Consider the following 21,440-nt stretch of genomic DNA (forward strand, 5'->3'; position numbering starts at 1 on the left):
ATAACCTCACTGTTGGTCCACTACAAGAGATTGTAAGTTATGGTGTGATATCATCAATTAAAACACAAAGTTGAATAAAAACATTTAAAAGGTAACAATGATAAAAAAAATAGTATAGTTATTTACGAACTTCTTTTTTTTGACCATTCAAATGCATCAAAGCAAGATGTAAATTGTAAAACCTGTTTATACCCAGTTTGTTCCTGTTTTATTTTGAAATCACCTCACCTCTCTGTGACTTCACTTCCTGTCTTTGTGTCTTTTCCCTCCTTTTGATTGCTGATTAGTTTCACCTGCCCTCCATTAGCCTTCCCTCATCAGTCTCTTTTAGTCTGTGCTTTTCCCTCCCTCTTTTCTTTGTTGTGGTACCATGTTTATCAGGCTTTAGCTTTTCCTTGTGTTTAGTTCAGTTCATTTTTGGATCTTTGCTCTTGTGGAACGGCCTTTTTGGACTTCCTCCCCGGGTTTGACCGTGGCCTGCCTCATCCTCATGTAAGTCTTCTGTTGGTTTCTCCTGTGTTTCTATCTGGGTCCTCATGTTTGTTTGTGTGTTGTTTTGTTGGAGGAACAGAAAGCTAACATTAGCAGTCATTTGGAGTTATGTTTGTGTCCACCTTCCAAATAGTAGTCCAATATTCACTCTCCTTTTAGCTCTGTTGTGGTCTCCACCAGCTCCTCAGAGGAAATGTCTGCTTCTGCAGCAGCTAAATGTTCCCTGCTATTTGCTAACGTTATCTGTCTGCTGGTGGCTGGTGAGCAGGTTGTGTACTGTGGGTTTATCGGAGCTCTGTCCTGAAACAAGCTAGCTGTTGATGAAAGTGTTCAGAGTGAACCAAAACTGTGAAGTCAAACCAAAAAATGAGCTGAAAGGCGCAGCAATTTACAGTTTTACATTTACTACAGTCATGTGATCCTTTAAAAATAATGGAGAGGCTTTAAAATAAGCTCTGCGACGGGGTTCAAGATATCACCAGGATAAAGAGGCAGCAGCTCTTTATTTTTACATGCTGTCGCTCCTTCCATTATTGCATACTGTTTTTCCACAAAGAAAGTGGAGGCCTTAGTTTACCACCGGAACCACAGGTTCAGTCTGTTCTGAAGTGATCGTTAGTTCGTTGTGGGTAACATGATGACACAGTTCTGTCGATGAACTCTGGCCTGGTTAGTGACTTTGGAAACCATCGGTAAATTGATAGCTGTCCATGTTTGCGTCCACATGCATGAGCTAACATCATCGATTGCACTGGCCGACTATTGTATTTATGACAGAGATCAATATTCCTGTTGGTGTGGATTGTTGATTTTTGAATGGCTCAGGATGCGATGGATCTATACATCAAATCACTGTGGTTCACACTACAAAGTGGTCTCTGCCACAGTTCAGCTGCTCTTACATGAGCCCATGTTAATAAAATCACGACACGAGCGGTTCCACTGCCGTAAAGGCCCAACCCTTTGGCTATCTAAGCAGGTTAAAACAAATGTTAGGAATCTGGTGACGGCTATTGGACACAGCCATGCCATTGTGATCCCACAGAGAGGTTCCTCTGTGTGTGCATAATGGGAAGCTCTGATGGTTTTCACAGCTATGAGCTCGTGCAGCGTTAGCTAAGGGCTTTGGACTGTGTGAAACTTGCAGAATGTGTGTTTTACTGCGATTCTCCGTGAATGGAATGTGTGAACAGCATTTTTTCAGTTAATAATGCCATTGTTTAGCTTTCTGGTTTGGTTCATGATGGCTCAGAGTGACTTTGTGCTTGCAGAATACCTTATTTCCTGCACGCTTTAACCAAAACAAGATGGTTGAGGGAGGGCACATTTTAACAAATTGGCAGTTATAAAGAGATCCCACGGGGCCCACAACTTGAGGAATTATCTGGGAGTTTGTGTTGCAGAGCGAGAGTGGAAAGAATAAGAGGAATTTATTGCATGAAACTGGTTTTCATCCGTGTTTCTCCAAAACAACCTTAACTGGAGTGGAAAGCGGACTGTTTACCCCCTTTAGAGCCACTAATGACATAACTAGAACTCAAACGGCATAAACAAATCAGGGAAAAGTTTAGGGAACTTTCTCATCCCAAGTTTTGGTAACGTCAACAATTTTCTCTTGAAGGCAGGATTAGAACGTCATAAGAAATAATTACGCCGATATTTTAAACATGACCCATTAAACATTAGTGTTTTTTTGGTAGAAACCTTCATCCATCAGACACTCAACAGCAGTGATGTTGTCGACATAAGCTTCCTCTGCCGAGTCTCAGCGGGTTGAACCTTGGCTCAGTCCTCTGATCACATTGTTTCAGGGCAGCTGATCTCACAGTACGGCATATTGATGCGATTGCGGCTTATTGATCTAATCGCTACGATAAGACTGCAAAATTAATACAAGGCAGTTAGTGACAACACCTTTGTCAAGTGATCTCGCTTTTTATTTTCAGTGAGTGATTGTCGAGAGAGGGAACAGAAAACATCCGCTTTGTGCTTTCGTGAGGCCATGATACGTTTTTCAGCTTTAGCTGGTTTAGTTTGGACGTCAAGGACCTGATTGGACCCGTGTTGGCTGGTGACAGAGTTCAGTCTGTGCTGACCAGGTCCACTCAGGGTAATGAACACAGACCTGAGACCATGTCTGGCCTGATCAGACTGAATGTAATTTGGACATTGACTCGGGTCCCAGACTGGGTCTTTGAGGAGAGCTCCAGAGGACATACTGGCTCAGAGCAAACTGAAGAAGACAAGAAGGTCCACTTAAGGTGTTTTTGGTTCTGTAGTCCATCTGCTCTCTGTAACACACACTCCCTTCCCCTTCTGTCCCTTCTCCTCACTGAAGCTAATTCACCTGATGACAGACGTGCTGACAGGCGTCTCAGAGCACACACACACACACACACTGTCTGCATGACATCACAGGAGGCCAGATCATCAGCCATTTGTGTTTTGTCAATAATGTACCCCCCCACACACACACAGACACACACATGCTACCAGGATTACTGTTTTACCAACTTCTTTCATCCTAAAATGCCAATCAACCTCTCCCGTCTTGACTGTCTCTCACACACACACACACACACACACACACACACACACACACACACACAGAGCTCAGGGGTTAATGTCCCCCCAGGGGGGGGCCACAGCAGACTGACCTTTGACCTTTCCCAGGATTCTCCTCTGCTACCAGCCTCTGGACTACATTTTATGCTCCATAAGTGCCCTTGGCCGTCTTTCATCTCACACTCACATAAAAGACATAAGCATGAACATACTTTTCTGCTCTGATCAGACTGATTTACTGTCAGTGAGAGCTTATTTCACCACATGTTTGATCACCAGTGAAAATTAAACGGTCGCCTCATGTATTCAAACTCACACAGTGTTTGGTCTGCCTTGCAGATGGACATCACGCTGGAGGCCTGCTGGGGGACACATGTGGTTGGCTGTGGACGAACTGGCGTGACATGTGAGTGTGTTGCCGTTTCTCGTGTATGTGATGGACATGTTGGCGAGCACATGTGACTTGAAGAGGTTTTCTTTTCTTAATCTCAGTTGGGGGCTGCAGCAGAAGCAGTCAAAGCACATTATCCAAGCTGAAGCTGCAAGCGTGCACATGAATATAAACACCCAGTGGCCAGTTTATTAGGCACACTCAGCTTAACCAAATGCAGTTTGATATGATTTCAGGAGGGCTGGACTCAGGAGGGAAGATATGGAGATAATGGATTCACTTATCAGTTGAAAAAGTGGCCTCACGTAATACATTTACTAAAACATGAGTGTTTTCACCAAACTCTAAACACAAAGTGCTAAGTAGAGCAACTCAGTTCAGCAGCAACACAAATGTGAGCCTCTAAACCAAATGAGTGATGGAGGTAGGATTTACTGCAGGAGTGTGTTTTTGTGTGTGTTAGACTCAGATCTCAGAACTCAGCAGGAATTTCCCTCCCGTTTCTTCCCTGCAGCATCTCCTTTATACTCAATATGCTCATGAAACTTACATTTTTTCACTCAAACTGAGACATTTTTATCTGCCTCAGTTTGCGTCATCCTGTGTCACTTTGCTTGTGTCCACTCACAGAAAACGTAAATGGAATGCAAAATTATCGCAACATGATATACAGCATACAAAAACGCGACATGCAGGCACTCAACTTATTCATACACGTCACCGTCGGCTCATATGTGGGAGGTTTATCCATGCTGATGTTGTCACACACACACTACATAAAACCTTTATGTAGTGTGTGTGTGTGTGTGTGTGTGTGTGTGCACTGAGAAAAAGGGTGATGGGTTTTCCTTCTTTTCATGGCCCAAGTCGTAGCTGCAGTTTCTGTGGTTAACTGCACAAAGATGAACTTTAACCACTCGAATCGCTGTGCAGATACGAATGTAGTTGAGCCACCAGCAAGCTCCTGCTAGTTTGCTGTAGTTCACTTATCCCCGACGCGGGAGGGCAGTTAGTGTGGATGAGGTTCTTTGAATACATTTTTTGGTTCACTGTGAAATTTCAGGCCTGTGAACAGTAACGTGACCAGGCATCGGATGTGGCAGGGGAATCGCACTTCTGGGGGATAATTTTTTTTACATACCGCAATTTCAAATGAATGTTTATCATAAAAAAAAGAGCTGAAACATGTGTGTGTGTGTGTGTGTGTGTGAGACCATGTGTGGGTGTCTTTGATGTGCATTTGTAAAGTTTTTCAAGATGTATTGATGAGATGATATGAAAAAGGCAGCAGGAAAAAAAGTAGTTCCAGTTCTGCTGATGCAGCTGACTCGAGATCAGAGGAGACTATTTTTAATGGGTATAAAATGAGTGTGTGTGTGTGTGTGTTGACGTGTGCATGCGTGGTAATGTGTATATCCTTGTGTGCGCCTGCCAGTGTCCCAGCCAAGCTGCTAATGATCCACTAGTCATAAGGCCTTTAAGGCAAACCCAGGAGACCCACCAGGCAGCCCACAGAGCAGAAAATATAACCACAGCGCCCAATAAAAACATCACATCTCTATAAAGTTAACTGTCGAGAAAGTACTTCTCCCTTTGCAGTTTTATTTCCAGTGTGATTTAAAATATGTGGAATTATACATTTTGAGTAGCTTTCTTTGACCTTGTTCGGGTTATGGAGAGCGAAAAGACAGAAGGACCTTCAACTGCGCCATCATGTAATAAGATCCTGGAGTAACTGGGAGAGGGAAAAGCTGCAAACCTGAACTCCAGTTCCTCATCGAGGCAGCACAATCACACAGACGTTCAGGCATTGAGAGCTGGCCAGGATGAAGAGGTTCAGCTTTGACATCGAACAGAATTAGCAGCATGTGTCAGGGCGGCTTTTGACATGAGACCTGCAGGTTTAATTACGACGCCCATAATTGACTGCCTCTTAACAAGTTACTTTAAGTAGTGAAAGTAACACTAACATTAGCCTAATCAGTTAGAAAGCAGGTCTGCCAGCTGTATCGTCAGGGTGATAATGACAAACTGCCTCTGACTGACTCTTTAGCTGCTCTCAGTAAATATAAAAGCACTCCTGAGTGCAGTGCTTGAGGTGATACTGTAATTGAATACTATTAACTGAGGTGACAAAGGCTGCCCCCGGGGTAAATACATCTTGGTTAAACCAACAAAATCATCGATACACCAGCCAGGTTTACGTTGAAGGTAAATTTTCTTTAATGTGTTTAAATCCTTGACGGATTTCATCAGTCAGCAACATTAGTTTGCTTGTTTGTGATGGTTCTTGGTACGTGTTAAATCCAGTGTAGAACACAAATACAGACTTCGAGCTAAATTTAAATTGCAGTTTCATTGAGAGACATCTCAACTGGGTATTTTGTTCCAGAAGTTATACCTACTCTAAGTGCTTTGTGACTTCCATGCAGCCTGCTTATGGCTAATTCCTGGAAAGAGCACCTCCCAACAGGAAGCACCTCAGCGTTCCCATCAAGAAGACACATGGATCTGAGAAAGTGACCTTTCCCCGAGTAAAGAATAGACCCTGCACTAATGATGCTCCATTGAAGCTTTTCTGCATCGCAACTCAATTTGCTGTAGACTCGTGTCTCACGTGATGGATGGACTTTTCCAGCCAGAGCCAATCGCGATGCGGCATCAAATGGTTTTACATTAATGTTTCCTCCCTCTGCTGCCCCAGTGGCAGAGGCCGTTGCAAACAACAGGCACCACTGAACTGTGGCACAGGTCTTTACAGTAAAAGACAGGAAGGGGAGAAAAGAATATCGGCCAATGGAGAGGAGTTTGTCAGAAAAAGGGAAGAAAAACTGCAGATGGAAAGACTAAAAGAGATGGGAGGTAAGCAGAGAGGAGGAGATGTCAAGACACTCAAAGCAGAGGTAAGGAAATGACAACGTGAGAGACAGTAAAAGGAAAAAAGTCTTTCTCACGGACACATTTTCCACTGCAATGCGTGGCTGTCCAGTGCACATACACCCCACACGCCTCTCCCGGCTAACTACCTGACGAAACAGAAGTACCACAAAGCCCAGGCGGCCTGTTAGCACTGAGATATCAAACAGCCAACCTGGCAAATCGGCTCCTGTTTGAGGGGTCCTGAAAGCCCTGCTTTCCTCTGAGCTGCAGCAGCAGGCCTGTCAAGTGGCACTGCTGAAGGGAAACCTTGAAAAGGAGGATGGCATTGAGAGGAGAAGGCACGAGGAACAAACGGTGGAGACGCCGTGTCAAACCACAGGATATGTGGACTCCAGCAGGGGGCCACGGAAAAACTAAAAACTAGACACAAATCAAAAACTGAAACCCGATGCCAAAATGTTCCGAAACATTTTCACAAACCTGCAGACGTCACATCAGTTAACATTTTGTACCAAACCGTCTCCAGAAATGAGCACAATGACAAGATAGTCAAAACTGTTTTGAAAGTGGGAGGACTTTGATGGAAACATGACAGCCAGGTGGACACGCTGTGTAATGCTTTAACACGGATTGAAGGTCTGGACTTTGGTGCCTGAATGGTTTTCCGTCCATCTTTGTTCAAGCAGCCCAGTCGTCACCGAGTTTGAAACACTGAAGGCCCAAATGACCTGGAAGGCGCATTCGTTTTGGCTAAATGACTAAACATGCAACAAGAGGCCACAGTGAAGCTAATGAGGTAAAACATCAAACATAGTTTTTGTACTGCGGTCGACTGTTTTTGCACAGCATCACGACTTTGCTGGAATCAGGGGTTGTACACAAAAGCTGCAACGCAGCCTGTTTTTATTTGACTTCTGATTGCCCTCGTGGCCTAATCTCTTTCACAACGTCGCTTTGTCTCCGGCGGGAGAAATCAGGCCCTTTTGAAATGTCACATTTGATGCAGGAACACAAGCTATGAATTATTGTCTGCCCCGTCACCCTCATTGTTCTCCGAGAACGCCTCGTATTAGATCAGGAGAGGCTGCAAACCGCAGACGTCTTCCAGATTTTGTCTGTTGTGGTTGACAGCAGTTGTAGTCACTTTGATTTCATGAAGCTGTGGAGACTCGATGCGGATCATAAAGAGGGAAGTCATCGGTATACAACGTTATTTTTCTCACTGCCATCTCTGAAGGTATGTTGAGTCATGGATTAGTTATGGCAGGTGTTCATGTTTTAAAAACGTTTGAGTCTTAAACATTCGCTGCTTTCAACTTATTCCTGTCAAAGTGCAGCGTGTGATCTCACCGCGGCCTTCAAAAGTCAGCTAGTGGGCATCAAATGGACCCTCCCAACACTGCATGTGTTTGTGAATGTGTAAGACAACCGCAGGGTCTGGCGTGTTCAGATCAGAGTCCAACCAGATCCCCTCCCCTCCGCTGTCGGTTCAGGAGAAACATGGGGTTTCAGGTGGTCTGCAAACACATGCAGTTACTGGCCTCTTTCATCAAAGGTTCATGTATGTGGTGGAATCCGAGCCAAACATGGAAGTCAGTCTGCGGTTTCTGTTCGTTTTTCTGCTTTCTGATGACAAACAGGAAGGTGGATTCAGACGTTGTGTGTGTGTGTGTGTGTGTAACTCCACTGCACTGTTCCCTCATGACTAAACATGTATTCATCCGCAGCTAAAAATAGTACCCACTGTTTCTTCCTGTTTGCCTCACAGGAAAACAACCTAAATTTAATGTTTGAGTAACTTTTTGCTGGGAACCTTTTGAGTGCCTGAATGTGGCAGCTGTGCTAATGGACTCCTGCTGTGTCCATTTAAACTGTTGTGGTTGATCTGATCTTACAGCTGTTATCCAGGTGAGCACACGAAGCCGGCAGCTGCTGCTGAGCTGTTTCAGGGTACTAATTAATACAACACACGTTTTCAGAACAAAATATATTACTTTGGAAGTGTCACATTTTGACGCTTCTTGAATCTTTCATCCAAACAAATTTCAAATTCAATAAATTACAAAAATAAACTCCGCCATCTGCCTTGACGCAGCCGTAACGGAGTATTTAGACTGTTGATAAAAGATGATCAGATTGTTGCAAGCTGGAACAACCTCTTCAGAAAAGTTTAATCTCCATGTTTTTACTCCTTCTGTCGGTTGTTTGCCTTCAGCTTGTTCTCCTGTCGTGATGCTGTTGTTCACGACGTCAGGCAGACAATGAGAACTTCGAGCTGTCTTTACTTCACCTCTTTGTGTCGGTGACGATGTGTCACCGTCAACATACTCCTCAGCATTTTAATGATCTTCATAGTAGAGTTTTTACCAACATCATAATTAACATCAAACTCTGACAACACAGTAACTGACTCATCATCATCATTTTATGGGAATTATTCAGCTCATGTTTTCTGGTCATGTAACCTAGAGTCACCATAAACTGTTGCAACTAAACATTTCTTTGTTTGACTTTGGATTTTGTGTTGCTGTGCTTAAAGGAGCGATTTGTAAACTACGAGCTGTGGAAAACACCTGCTTTTGCTGATGGCTCATTAAAACTACCTGGTTTTCACCTGGAAATGATCCTGCGGCCGTCCCCACCAGGAGGACCTGATTACAAAGTGGGCTCACATACGTGTAATGTGAACACATTGTGATACGCTTTGTGGAAATATTGATGATAAATGGATGTAATTCATTGATCCTGTAAGGGAAATTGTTACAATACAGCAGCATCAACAGCAATAAAATTAAAAGTATGCAAAAGCATTAAAATATTAAAATTGTAGAAGCCAGTGTCAAACAAAAAAATAAGATGTGCACTCATATATATATATATATATATATACACATATATATATATATATATATATACACACACACACAGTTGTTAAGGAAGAAAATGGCAGGGGATAATTTGAATGAACGCGAATGTGTGTATAATAATGTGTGTGTGTGTGTGCGTATAAAACAGTGCAAAAGTGTGTATGAAACGCATGAACTTAACATTTCTGTGGTTTGCAGAAACTTACAACTCCAAAATTTTATCCTGCAGACTGTGCTGGGTCATGTGACTTAGGGGGAAATCAATAATATAGCAGCTTTTTGACGTGTGTGTGTGTGTGTGTGTGTGTGTAGGGGTGACTGTGTGTTGTATTTTTAATAGCTTGGTAAGAAGGCCAAGCCAGCAAGGGTTCCTCTGGAGGATAACCCAATCCCTCAGCCAGGGTGAGAGGAGGAAGAGGAGGGGATGATGGGAGGGCAACTGTTCTAATTACAGCACCACACAACTGTCTGTCTCTTACCCTCATCCCTGCCTGCCTGCCTGCCTGTCTGCCTGCCTGCCTGCCTGTCTGTCTGCCTCCATCCAGTCATTTCTCTGCTCAGTGGGTTTTCTGTTGCCAGTAACACCGTATGAAGGAGGTGCAGGACTGACGCTCGGTTCAGCTTCCTGAACGTGGATCATAGTCTTCAAAGAGTCTTAACAGCAGCAGACTGTTATTGTGTCACTGCCTTCTCACAATAACCCTTATAATTATCTTCTGATCTTTCATTTTAAAAAGTATTTTATTCAGGAAAAGTTCTTTCAGCAATTCAACATTTGGAACTTTGCCTTCTTTTGTTAAATTTAGACATAATTTTGTGGAAAAATAGGTGCAAAGTAAGATGTCAAAAAAGTATTGTTGTGGGGGGTTTTTTTGTTCATTGTAAAGGAACAGTTCAGCCAAAAATGAAAATTCAGTCATTACCTAATCCTGAGCTTGAGTGTGCATACAAAGTGAATTTTCATTTTTGGACGAATGGTTCCTTTAACTTTGCAATGATACCCAGTCCTTTGTTTACTATATGGTGCACTGAATTTATCTATAAGAATTTATGCTTAAGCAAATTCATTTTTTAAAAAGTGTTCCTTTTTTTTAAGTACATTAATGAAAAACCAAAATTTTCCATCCTAATTCAACCACCCTAATTTATGCAAATGGAAACCGACAATTCCCTCTTTCATTCTCACTTCCTCCTCCAGCGGCCGTCATTGAATTCTCCCTGGCTTTCAGTCTCTCTCTCATTGTTAGCCGTCACTCTCTCTTGCTCTTTCACTGTAACTGTCAGTCTCTTTCTTCTTTCTCCACCTCACTTCGCTGATCACCCATCCTCGTTTCCTCGTTCTCATTTCTAATTCACCGACTCGCTCGGCTCCCTCCTCAGTCGACTCCGACGGTTTCGCTGCCGTGACCCCCACTGCTGCACCACAAACCCAACACACTCCTCCTTCTCCCTCCATCCGATTCCCTCAATCCTCCATCATCAGGGGAGAGCTGAGCGGATTGGGGTTTAGTTGCCAGTCACTGGTGCTCACTGCAGTCTGCTGAAGTGACTCTCATAACCCCCACCCCTCCAGTGTGTGTGTGTGTGTGTGTGTGGCTGAAACAGCGGCTGTATGTAGCAGAGTGTGTGTGTCTCATCTGACTGATTTGCTTATGCATGTGTCATGAGCTTGTGTGCTTGCTTATTCAGGTGTCGCTCTTGGCAGTCCTTCCTGTCTGAAACTGGTCTACAAGAGGTGGGCCATGTTTCCAGGATGGAAGCAGTCCTGTAAATACTAGAATCCAGGGTGGGCCTGAACATCTGTACTCACTGATTCCCAGGCTTATAAACCCTAAATACAAGAGCAGCAACAGTCCAGAAACCCGCTTTCGACGGAGCCCCCTGCAAAATCTACAAATTCAGAAAATATGTTTGACTGAGTCGTTGGATTTGAACAGTAACTGCTTTTATTTGTTACCAGGGCCTCTGCATGGTCCTTCTTCCCCGTGACACTTATGTACTTTTGCTTGAGTAACACTTTCGTTGCAGGGCTCTGGGTAGCGGTGAGGGCAGCACTGTGGACACATCAGTGGCCTGGAAGCACTGAGCCTTCAAAGGCCAGAAAGCGAGCAAAATCTAGTGATTCTAGACTCTTTCTGTGGGTTGTTGTGCGGCAAAGTGAAGCAGCGGCTCACCAGACGTGTTGGGTGAGAAGCTGTTAATTAAAATAAACTACTGAAGTTGAAGATGCAGGGTTTCTGCAGGATTCGAGAGAATTTCCACCCTGCAAAATAGCACAGCAGCAGCAACATTCCCTTGAGCTGCTGCTAAACACACAGCAGCAGCAGCAGCACAGGGATCTGTTCACGTCTAAATATCACAGCAGAGGCATTCACACAGCACTCATTCATATTTAAACAGCTCGCCGCCTCACGATTCTCTCCCTTTCGTGGTGCAGCGTCCATGTCTGAAGTCAGTTTTTGTCTTTAAGTTCAGCTACAGCACGGCGTGAAAGTGTCAGCGGTGGATCTGGACGAGATGCAGAGGGCGATATGGTGATTTCCTCCAAACTCTGCTCCAGAATTATGAAATATATCAGAGGGGGCAAAGCATCCACACATGCTTGCGCACCCACAAAGCCTCTTCTCTGACCCTGTGATACATCAAAAAGAACCAGATTTTGTCTCTGTGCTCGCGCCCTGCCGCAGAAAAACACAGCGGCTCCATCTATATTTTAAATCTTAGAAACTTGGCAAAACAGGCCTTTAGCCCAAATGATGCTTTTTAGGGAGGCCTCGAGTGTCGTACAACTTTAAAAGCCTTGTATAATTAAGAGCCACTCAGTGATTCACACGATGGCTCGCTTGACTGCCACTAATTGCGAGCACTTCCAGGTCCTGCGCATGATGTTTGGAAAGGGGAGATTTGGGGTGAATGAGACGGATCGGGTGAGAGACGCGGAGAGCAGTGAAGAGAGCCTGACGGATATTAGCAAAATCACTTTGGCGTCACAGATGAGTATCTGGAGAACGGCAGAAGTAATAGAGGTTTTTACTGCAAAGCACCTCTTGTAAAATCCGGTTAATGTGAGCCAGAGATTATGTGCAGAGAAGGTCGGTGGACTCCTTTGCAAAATGTTTTGGTCACGCTTTACACTAAGTAGGGTTCTGAACGCTCGGGAGATACTGAGCATCTCCACGGAGTTAAGTAAGTGCTGTGTGATTGCATGAGAAGCGCTGACTTGTGCCATCGGATTAGCACGAGGATGAGGAGGAGGAGGAGGAGGATATTAGCACTTGGAAGAAAAACAATGTTAAGCTTTGGAATGTGGTCAAGTATGAGTTTAATGCTGCAAATGTAACTGAATTCTGACAGTGTGTGTGTGTGTGTGTGTGTCCTGCCTGGTTCTAGAGGAGGATCACATGACAGACACCATGACATGACATAAAATACACAGACACAAAAGTTAAAAACCAGCTGCACAACAGCATTGATGGGGACAACCCACAAATCATGTGTGGATCCTCAGTCTGCCTCAGGATCAAACAATATGGTTTTTCATATTTCGTATGTAATCGCGTCTGGCTCCAAAAAAACCAAGATGGTCGACATCACGGTACCCAAAAGCGATAAGAACAGAGCTCCTTTGATGCTAACATTCAGTTTGGTTCAGTCACCAAAACTACTCGGTTAGGATTGGGAAAACATGGTGACTTTTTTGTGCATTAAGTACATTAATGTTTTAATAATGCATGTGAAGTGAAGCACCAAGTTCTTTGGATATGAAGGTTCAGACTGGGGTATATATTATCTTATATTATATTAAATAAGAAAACCACATCACATTGTGATCTTTTTGCATACTAATTTGATGAAGTTACTGTGTTGTGGCCTCGAACTCAAAGCTGTAGTCCATTAACCAGTGGACGACATCACTGTAGCTCCACCCACTATTTCTTATGCTACAGTATGATCATAATTAGCCGTCATCATACCCAGGACCTCAGTTACAGTCTCAGCTTCAGTAACAATCTTATTTCTAGCTAATTCCATCATCTCATTTTAAACTGTAAAAATCATTATTCCAATGCTGAGTCCTGCCACATCACGCAGAACAATCGGAGACATTGATTGGGGCAACAGAATAATTAGGCCCTCCTCTGGAGGATTAAAGTCGCCGTGCTGTAACCGCCGCCCTCCTCCAGATCAATTACAAAGGAATCTCCCCGAACATCAAAGCCAGCGCAGCTGATGGAGCTGGCGTTAGCCGCTTTGCCCGCTCTCTCCCATTCATCCAACAGGCTGTATGAATATGGATTACTGAGAGAGGAGCGAGGCGGCGGCGGCGGCGGCATCGGCGTGGAGCTGCTCAGCAGAGCAGAGCGCGGGCTGCATGTGCAGGCTGTGGCCACGCATGTTATCTCAGTCAGTCACAGGAAGAGCCATGAAAGATGTATGACCCCACACGGCAGCCGAGGACCCACAAGAACACACACACACACACACGGACACGGATACACCAGGCTTCATTCAGGTTCAGGGGTCGACCTTAGAGCCGTCACATATTCATGCTGTCTTACTGTGACAGGCTGTGAACAAACTCCCACGTTAGTCAAAGAGAAAACAAAAATTACTGAGAACTTATTGCCCAGAGCGTTAAATTTAAACATCAGTTTACAGACTGACCGACTGCTTTGACTTATAACATGCAGTCGAGGATGATGAGCCACTTTTCAGGCCAGTTTTACCTCCAGATGAAGTCGTTTATGTCTGAAGGAGGGCCTAAGTTCCCTTAATTCACTGACCTCCTGTGGAAAGTGTCTGCTCTGCTCTGATCATGGGGGGAAAATAACTTTAAATCATTAGGGATCCAGCATTAAAGAGCATTTTTACATCATAGAAACCTCTGCAGGGCCAGACTGAACCTCATGGTGGACCAACTCAGGCCTGCAGGCTTCACTGTTGATGTTGTTGCCTTCTCAGCTCTGACTTCTGTGAATCTGTTTTCACAACTGAAAGTCACGGTGGCAAAAACACTGAACAAGTCCTTCATAAGTCGGAGTCATCCTCAAAGCCTGAACTGAAACATCTCGCTGAAACATTTTGAAAACAACCTCCCACATTCAGATACGTGTTGGCCAACCATACTGTAAACCAAAATGCACTGTAAACAGTTCATCATTGGTCGACTGACACACAGCTGGAATAATCTGTTCGCGGGTCCCAAACAAAAAGAGTTTGTTTGTTTGTTCAGTGACTCTCAGCTGGAAAAGCAACTTGCCAGCAGTTTTCTGTGTGGTCACTTGATTGTGCACAAACTAATTTAGGAATGCTGAAGCACATTTCACGCATGAGGGGCCCCTCTTTAAGTCATGTGATCGGGTCCTAAAGCAGGATCCACATGAGGGGTCCCGTGTGCTCTGAAGAAGTGACATGTTGATAAGTGCTTTTAATTTAAGTCCTTTATAAAGCAGTAAATGTGTAACATTTGCTGGGCCCAGTTTGGATGATTTCCTGCTTCTCTCTTTTATGTGATATGTAAATTGATTCCCTTTTGAGATTTTGACACTTGATTGGACAAAAAAGTGTTTTTTGATTTATTTTTTTTTTTAGATGTCTGCTTGTGATGTTTAGGCTACTACTTGATGACAGACTAAACCAATCATTGAAAATAAATAACGCCACAAAGTCTGGGCAATCCACACATTTAATACACAAGGCAACACACTGAACCGGTCAGGAACCAGTGGTGTGTGTGTGTGTGTGTGTGTGTGGGTGGGTATGACGTAGCTCTACCAGGAAGGCAGAGACACAGTGAGACGGGGATTAAGAGACAATAGTGGGGACAAAGATCACGGAGTCCCTCAATGCCACAGTGATGAGGTAACAGCCATGATGGACAGTCGGTCTGTCTTCAGCTGTCTTGCTGAATGCCTGTGTCACTGCAAGCCCACCTGTGTGCGTGTGTGTGTGTGTGTGTGTGTGTGTGTGAGACCCCGAGCTGAAAGATTAATGCAAGATGATGTAAATTCAGCATTTTGATGGCGCAGCTGAATTTAATTCAGATGAAACAATAAGACTTACGGCAGGCAGTACGAGCTAATTATAGACACAGAGGTCCAATGAGGATAGATGAGATTTTAGAAAGCCGTGTGTGTGGTTGGTCTTATGATCCGGTTTAGGTTTGCTCGGTTTCTGAGGAATTCGGAGGAGAATTTATCATGAAAAAATAAATTCAAATGGGGTACAAGTCCCCTTCCCACAGGGGTTGTCACTCACTTTAACTGATCAGACTTCACTCTCCTGTTGTGCCTCTTAAGGCTCAGCCACACAAGCGTTTAAAAGAATGTAATGTCACGTTGCTCAGTGAAAAGTTTGACTTCCTGAACGTGCATCTTCTGCAGTGTTTCTGCAACACAGAGCAGGTTGTGCTGCTAGCGTCCAGCCGAACCCTCTGCTAGCCTGACGGACCTGACCTTTGATGGAACAAAGAGCGAGTCCACGATGGAGGGCGCCGTCGTAGCTTACGGTGCTGCGTTTAGGGTTCCACATCACAGGAACATTTCTGATTTATGTAACATTTAAATCAGCTGTGCAAACTTACTGTCCCGCTGCGACTGCGCTGTCACAGACTGTGAGATTCAGGTTGTAAATCTTTACTCTGTCGTTGTGAAAGTGTAGTTTGGCGAAACAACGGATGGTGTCCTAAAGAATAAAGACGTGGATTTACGACCCCGTTTTCACGACTGAGGTGCCCTTGAGCAAAGCCTTAACACCCAGCTGATCAGTGGTTGTACTGGGAAGCTTCCAGGTGTGGTTGTGTGTAGCTGTGTGAGTGTGAACAGGGTACACACACACACACGCTGGCCTGGGGCTTGTCTCATTTACACTCACAAGCAGCATACCAGAGATGCCACAGTAACGACTCGTCCCCAGAGACTGACGAGACAGACAACAGCTCAGGTGTTGTCGATTTGTTCCCCTCTGGCTGACCTCCCATCATGCCTGTGCCATTTCACCTGGAGTGCTTTTGAACGCAGCACCTGACGAAATATGAAAATGCGATGTCACATGACTGCATCAGAGTGCTTCTCCTGCGCACTCTGATGCAGGTTGACGCGGCATCGTTTTCACGCACTTTTTTGAAATAACGTCTTTGATGGGTGCAAGTCGGCTCCCAGTGAAGCTGTGTTTGAATCAATGCGCTCGGCAGGAAGAGTCCAGTTTCCTCCAGAGCTGTTGAACAGTAAGCTGTGGAGCTATAATGCCACAGCTCTGTGTGGACAGAGGCCCACACTGTCATACATCTGCAGGATGTGCTGAGCGCATCGCTGAATGAGACAAATGGACTGAGAGGACAACACCGATTGTGGTTTGATTTAGTCGAGCGTTAAATGAACCGACGCAGTCCTGATGCCTGCCTGTCCGTGGTTTCCTTTGAGTTGATGGTGTTTAGAGAGTCTGATTTTTACCAATGGCACAAACTCCACCCTGCCGGTTCAGCGTTACCCGACCACAAGCTGTGAAATTAACGCCCTCGTATTGTTTTTCAACTGCTCTCTCAGTAACGAGGAGCAAAAGGCCCTCAGGTGAAAACTGTGACGAGCATCTGCAGGAACTGCAGGATCCTGGAGGGGGTGGAGTCGAGGGTCGTTGAGCAACCAGAATCAACTGGTTGGACATTTTCACAACCCAGCTGGTGGAAGTATTTCCATCCTTCTGTAGCATAGCGTGAAAGACCTGAATTTAAAATCAGTCAGCTGTCTGCTGGCACCTGTTACACGACACAGAAGAGTTTTGGTTATTTCACATGGCTGCTGACTGTATTGTTTGTTTTTCCTGTTTCTGGCTGACAGAGATGTGACGTCGTGTATTTCCGTGCACCAGTCATCATGTAATGAGTTTTTCAGGGCTAAACTGACGTGTGTGGTCGCGTGTTTGTTAGCATGTAAGCTAACGTGACGCTAACGTGGCTCGTAGTAACAGATTGTGTCCTCTGTAGGAAAGCGTCTCAGCGTCTTCAGACTGCATGGTGTTTATGGTGTGTTTACCTTGTATTTAGGCCACTGGTAATGAATTAAAGTGTTTCTGTGGTCACACTTTGCCCAGCCCAACCACAGTTTGGCCCTGAGGGCACAACAAAGGTCCTGAGCTTGGAATCGTGTGCTGAAATGTTGTGTTACAGGCTATTTCAGGATGCTGCTGCTAGATTATGTTGCTCTGCTCTTGGGGAGGAAGAAAGCAACTGGCAACAGCTGATAAAACGGAAAAATAAAACTGTATCCATCTTCTCATAGATATCAACATCCTGCCTAATCTGACTTGACCGCCTGCTGTAACAAAACCCTCAATCCTCCCAGTTCAGGACTGTGTGTCTGAGAAAGTGTGTGTACATTTGAGACGGAGTGTGTTTAGGCGAAAGGAAAAGGAGAGTGAGGTTTGGGTTACAGCAAAGCCCAGTCCTGCGGTAACAGGACCTGAGTCTTCCTCGCAGAATGACAAGTTCCCACACCCTCCCATCAGTTCACTGTGGTTCTCACACACTCCCAGTCCCGACTCCAGCACTCGGGTATCACTGAGCAGCCTGTCGCCAAGTCAAACTGTGTGTGTCGAGGTCTCAGTGTGCGTCACCCTGCACCTGAACAGCCAGGTATTTTAATTTGAAATGAGCTAACTGCATCATCACATGACTTGAGTCACCTTTTTGACCTGGGCATTTTACAGCCCGCGGGCCACATACGGCCCTTTGGGCACCCTGTTCCGGCCGGTCACTCATTAACACAAATGAGCAAGTATTTATGCTGTGCATGCAATACAACTGTGTTGCTTTTATTTTGAAAAGCCTGGCATTTTTCATTATTATCCTCAAAAGCCTGACGTATCTGAGTCTGTCGGCATTAATTGCCATAATCTGTTTTAGTGCAAGCTTGTTTTGTGTGTGTGTTCCACGAGCTCTGCCCTAGTTTTTACATCACTCTTAAGTTACAGGAATAGTTTGCCCGAAAGAATAGCGAGCGGACTTGATTACTGGTTGTCCTTGCCAGTGGCGCGTTAGTGAACAGCACACACACACACCTCATTGTTCCCTTACAGTCGCTGTACACCTGGACTCCGCACACACCGAGGAGGAAAATGGGCCCCTTCATCACGTGAACACAGGGAACACTCATACTGTATGATTTGAGCAGACAATGAAACACACATGCGTACAACTCACACACACTCTTATGGAGGGTGTAACTGAGCAGCATTGTGATGCCTGACAGACATGCAGCCACAATAGATTTGATCTCTTTGTTATGAGTATTGCTCAGTGCAGCTGAAGGAGGGAAGGATGCTGGTGTACAGCACTTAAAGATGATGTCAGTGATTGAGCCCAGCTGTGCTGCGATGATCTGGTGTTCGAGCCTTCGATTCCGTGAGCTGAGAGAGTGTGAAAATCTGTGCAACCTTAACACCGTGTGTGTGTGTGCAAAAAGGAGGGGGGAAATAAAGCAAATGTCTGTCGAAAAGCTCAATTGCATTTGGCAGTTCAGCCTCTGGACAGGCAATAATCAACTGGCTGAGCTCACATCCTTAATACAATGGACCCACATTCACTGCTTATTAGGTGTAAGTCATTAAATGATCAATGGCTGCATTCCATTTAGCTTCTTCAGTCTCAGAGCTGTTGAATAGATCAGAGCCATCGTTAAATGGACATGCAAACTAATCGGTCTTCGTGTAACGTTGGTTAGCTTCGTTAGCTAGCTTCTCGTCCATGAGTAGACTCTCCCTTCTGCGTGAAGCCTTTGTGACATAAACAAAGTTGAACAACAGTTACTTTGTGAGCACAGAAAAAACTACAGCTGCCACGAAACGTTACAAGTGAGGCAGAGTAACGAGGTTTAAGAGACGTCCTCGTACATTTGTTGCCTTCAACGCACTGGGAAGAGCTTTGTTACGAGGTTGGTTATTAAAGTTGTTATAAATGTTAATGGGATTTGGAACAAGGCTGTCTTAAATCTGGAGCAGAACCTGGAAGTTCTGGTTTCACTTCCACCTTCAGCATATGGAGAAATCCAAAGCTGTCAGGACTTTGTGACTTGAACTATTCTTTGCCCTAATGCTATTGCTAACTGTGGGAGTGGACTGACATTTTATATAAGACCTGTTCCAAAGATGAACCACCGCAAGTTTCTCATAAAGGAGACCATTTTTATTGCCAATTACAGTGACAATGTTTTTGCAAGAAAATGACTGGTCTTCCAGCCAAGAGTAAATGGCTCGGACCATCTGGACATACTAATTCTTCTTTCTTAATGGAACTGCCATCCAAAACACTCAGTGAAAAAGAACAAGGCCTGCTATTCAACAGGGAAATTTAAGGGCATCATACAGGAAGATGAGGCCTCGCTGCCAGACTGCTCCAACCTGTTGGAAACAGATAGGCCGTCTTTCCTGAATTCTGAACGTCTCGCAAAGCATGACATTTGTTTTCCCTGCTCTGTCTCCCACTCCCAGGGAATAGGCCACCGCTCCATGTTCATTCATATTCAAATTATCATATGCAAAAGGTTGACATTTACTTTCCCGACACCGAGATGTGACTTCTCCAGTTTTTCCCTAAACCTTTGCTGTACGGTGTGCAGCCAGAACGAAGGGCTGATCCCAATCAGCTGTGAACTTACCAAAGGTCTGACCACAGTCAGCTGTCTTCCCATTAGCAGGAATATATGGGAAACCTCATCTGGGCTGATGACGGATCTTGAAACACAAAGAAGGTGAATCAGTAGCCCTTTGCCTGTTTCACTGACCTCGACGAAGGCTCAGTAAACCTCACACTGGGTGTCATCTGAGGAGGAGGAGGAGGAGTAGCAGCCAGTGCAAAGCCACTTCCCATGCCATTTAAACCTAACGTGAGCATTTTGTGAGCTGTGCTGAGATAAAAACTATGCATGTGTCTGAATATCAGCTGCTACTCCACAGAAGCACAGATTCAGAAAATACTGCTTTGACCTAATCCCTTCTGCACTGTTAATCTCACACTGTCGCACACACATTTTAACACACAAACCTACGCACCTGGGATTTAGCTCGCCGGCTTAAGCTGAGACACCCCTTTGATAGAGCAGTGAGATGATGTATAGCCATAATGATATGGGGCCTAATACTCTATGAATCTTTAATCAAAGCCTTGGCCGGACTATTCCTCCGGGACACCACAGATTAACATGTGAACGGCTTCATCCTGCTGAGCCTGATCCCATCTCTTCTTACCTCTTTACACCACTTCACCCCTGACCACCGTGATGGGCCCGGGACATGCAGACAAAAGACACTAAGACGAGAAATTATCATGTCAGTCGGCGGGACGGCAGCGAGGGAAGAGAGTGGAGCTCTTCATCGCTGGCGGATGTTGTTTGTCAGAGGGATTTGTCTCCAACAGCGACTGTTTCCCAAGTCAGAAAGCTGTCTCGAAGTTTAGACATTGATCAGTTTACACACGAGCAGTGTTGCGTGATAGCTCGTCGGGACATCAACGTGTAGACATACGCTAAATTGTGCTAAATTGCTAGCATGGTGTCTCTGGAGTGTCTGTCCGTCCCAAGGTCACGTGCAGACTAGCCGCTGTTCCACCAGCTTGTGCAAAGGTTTCTTCAATTGGTCTAACTGAAGATAAATTAGTTTCTACAGAACCCGAGGCTGCAGTTTGAACCCTCAATGAACTTGTTAGCATTTAAAGTTTTACCTGCACAAAAGGGTTAATGTTTTTTTGTTTGTTTTTTTTATTAAATTTGCTATCTTTAGATGCATGAGGGAACCAAACGTGTGCTGGAGTTTCATCATTTGTGGTTTTCTTACTTTTGGAATGCAGGTGCTAAGGTGTTAGCACAGAGCACATATGAGTCTGTAAGTCGGTCACTATTAGCATGGATTGTGTAGTACAGACCAAAACACCATAATAATAATAATAATAATAATAAGTATCTGCAATATCATACTGAAAACAGACGTCACTAAATTCTATGTACTTAATACGTTTTTTGGTCTGTTGTTAAAAGCTGCTTCTGAATCAGGGTTTCAGTCATGGTCACGGGGGATCTTTAGTAGACCGCGTTTTCATGTCGTGATGCTGCAAACTGAATTGCTAATGAGCGACATGTCCCCCTCTCCTCTGTCTCTGTCCCCTCTCCTCTGTCCCCTCTCCTCTGTCCCTGTCTCCTCTGTCTCTGTCCCCTGTCCTCTCTCCTCTGTCTCTGTCCCCTGTCCTCTGTCCCTGTCCC

The 21,440-nt window shown here is 44.7% G+C and overlaps 1 long non-coding RNA gene across 1 annotated transcript in view; it reads left to right on the forward strand.

The window, feature by feature from the left end:
* Positions 1-252: 252 nt before the first annotated feature.
* The window catches only part of LOC124066605, an 85,431-nt gene continuing 64,243 nt past the window's right edge, over positions 253-21,440 (forward strand). The window contains exons 1-2 of the long non-coding RNA XR_006844632.1: positions 253-492; positions 3,397-3,463. This is a non-coding gene — a long non-coding RNA (uncharacterized LOC124066605). The remainder of the gene's footprint in view (positions 493-3,396; positions 3,464-21,440) is intronic.

The sequence above is a fragment of the Scatophagus argus genome, chromosome 11 (assembly GCF_020382885.2).
Source record: "Scatophagus argus isolate fScaArg1 chromosome 11, fScaArg1.pri, whole genome shotgun sequence".
Taxonomy (NCBI): domain Eukaryota; kingdom Metazoa; phylum Chordata; class Actinopteri; family Scatophagidae; genus Scatophagus; species Scatophagus argus.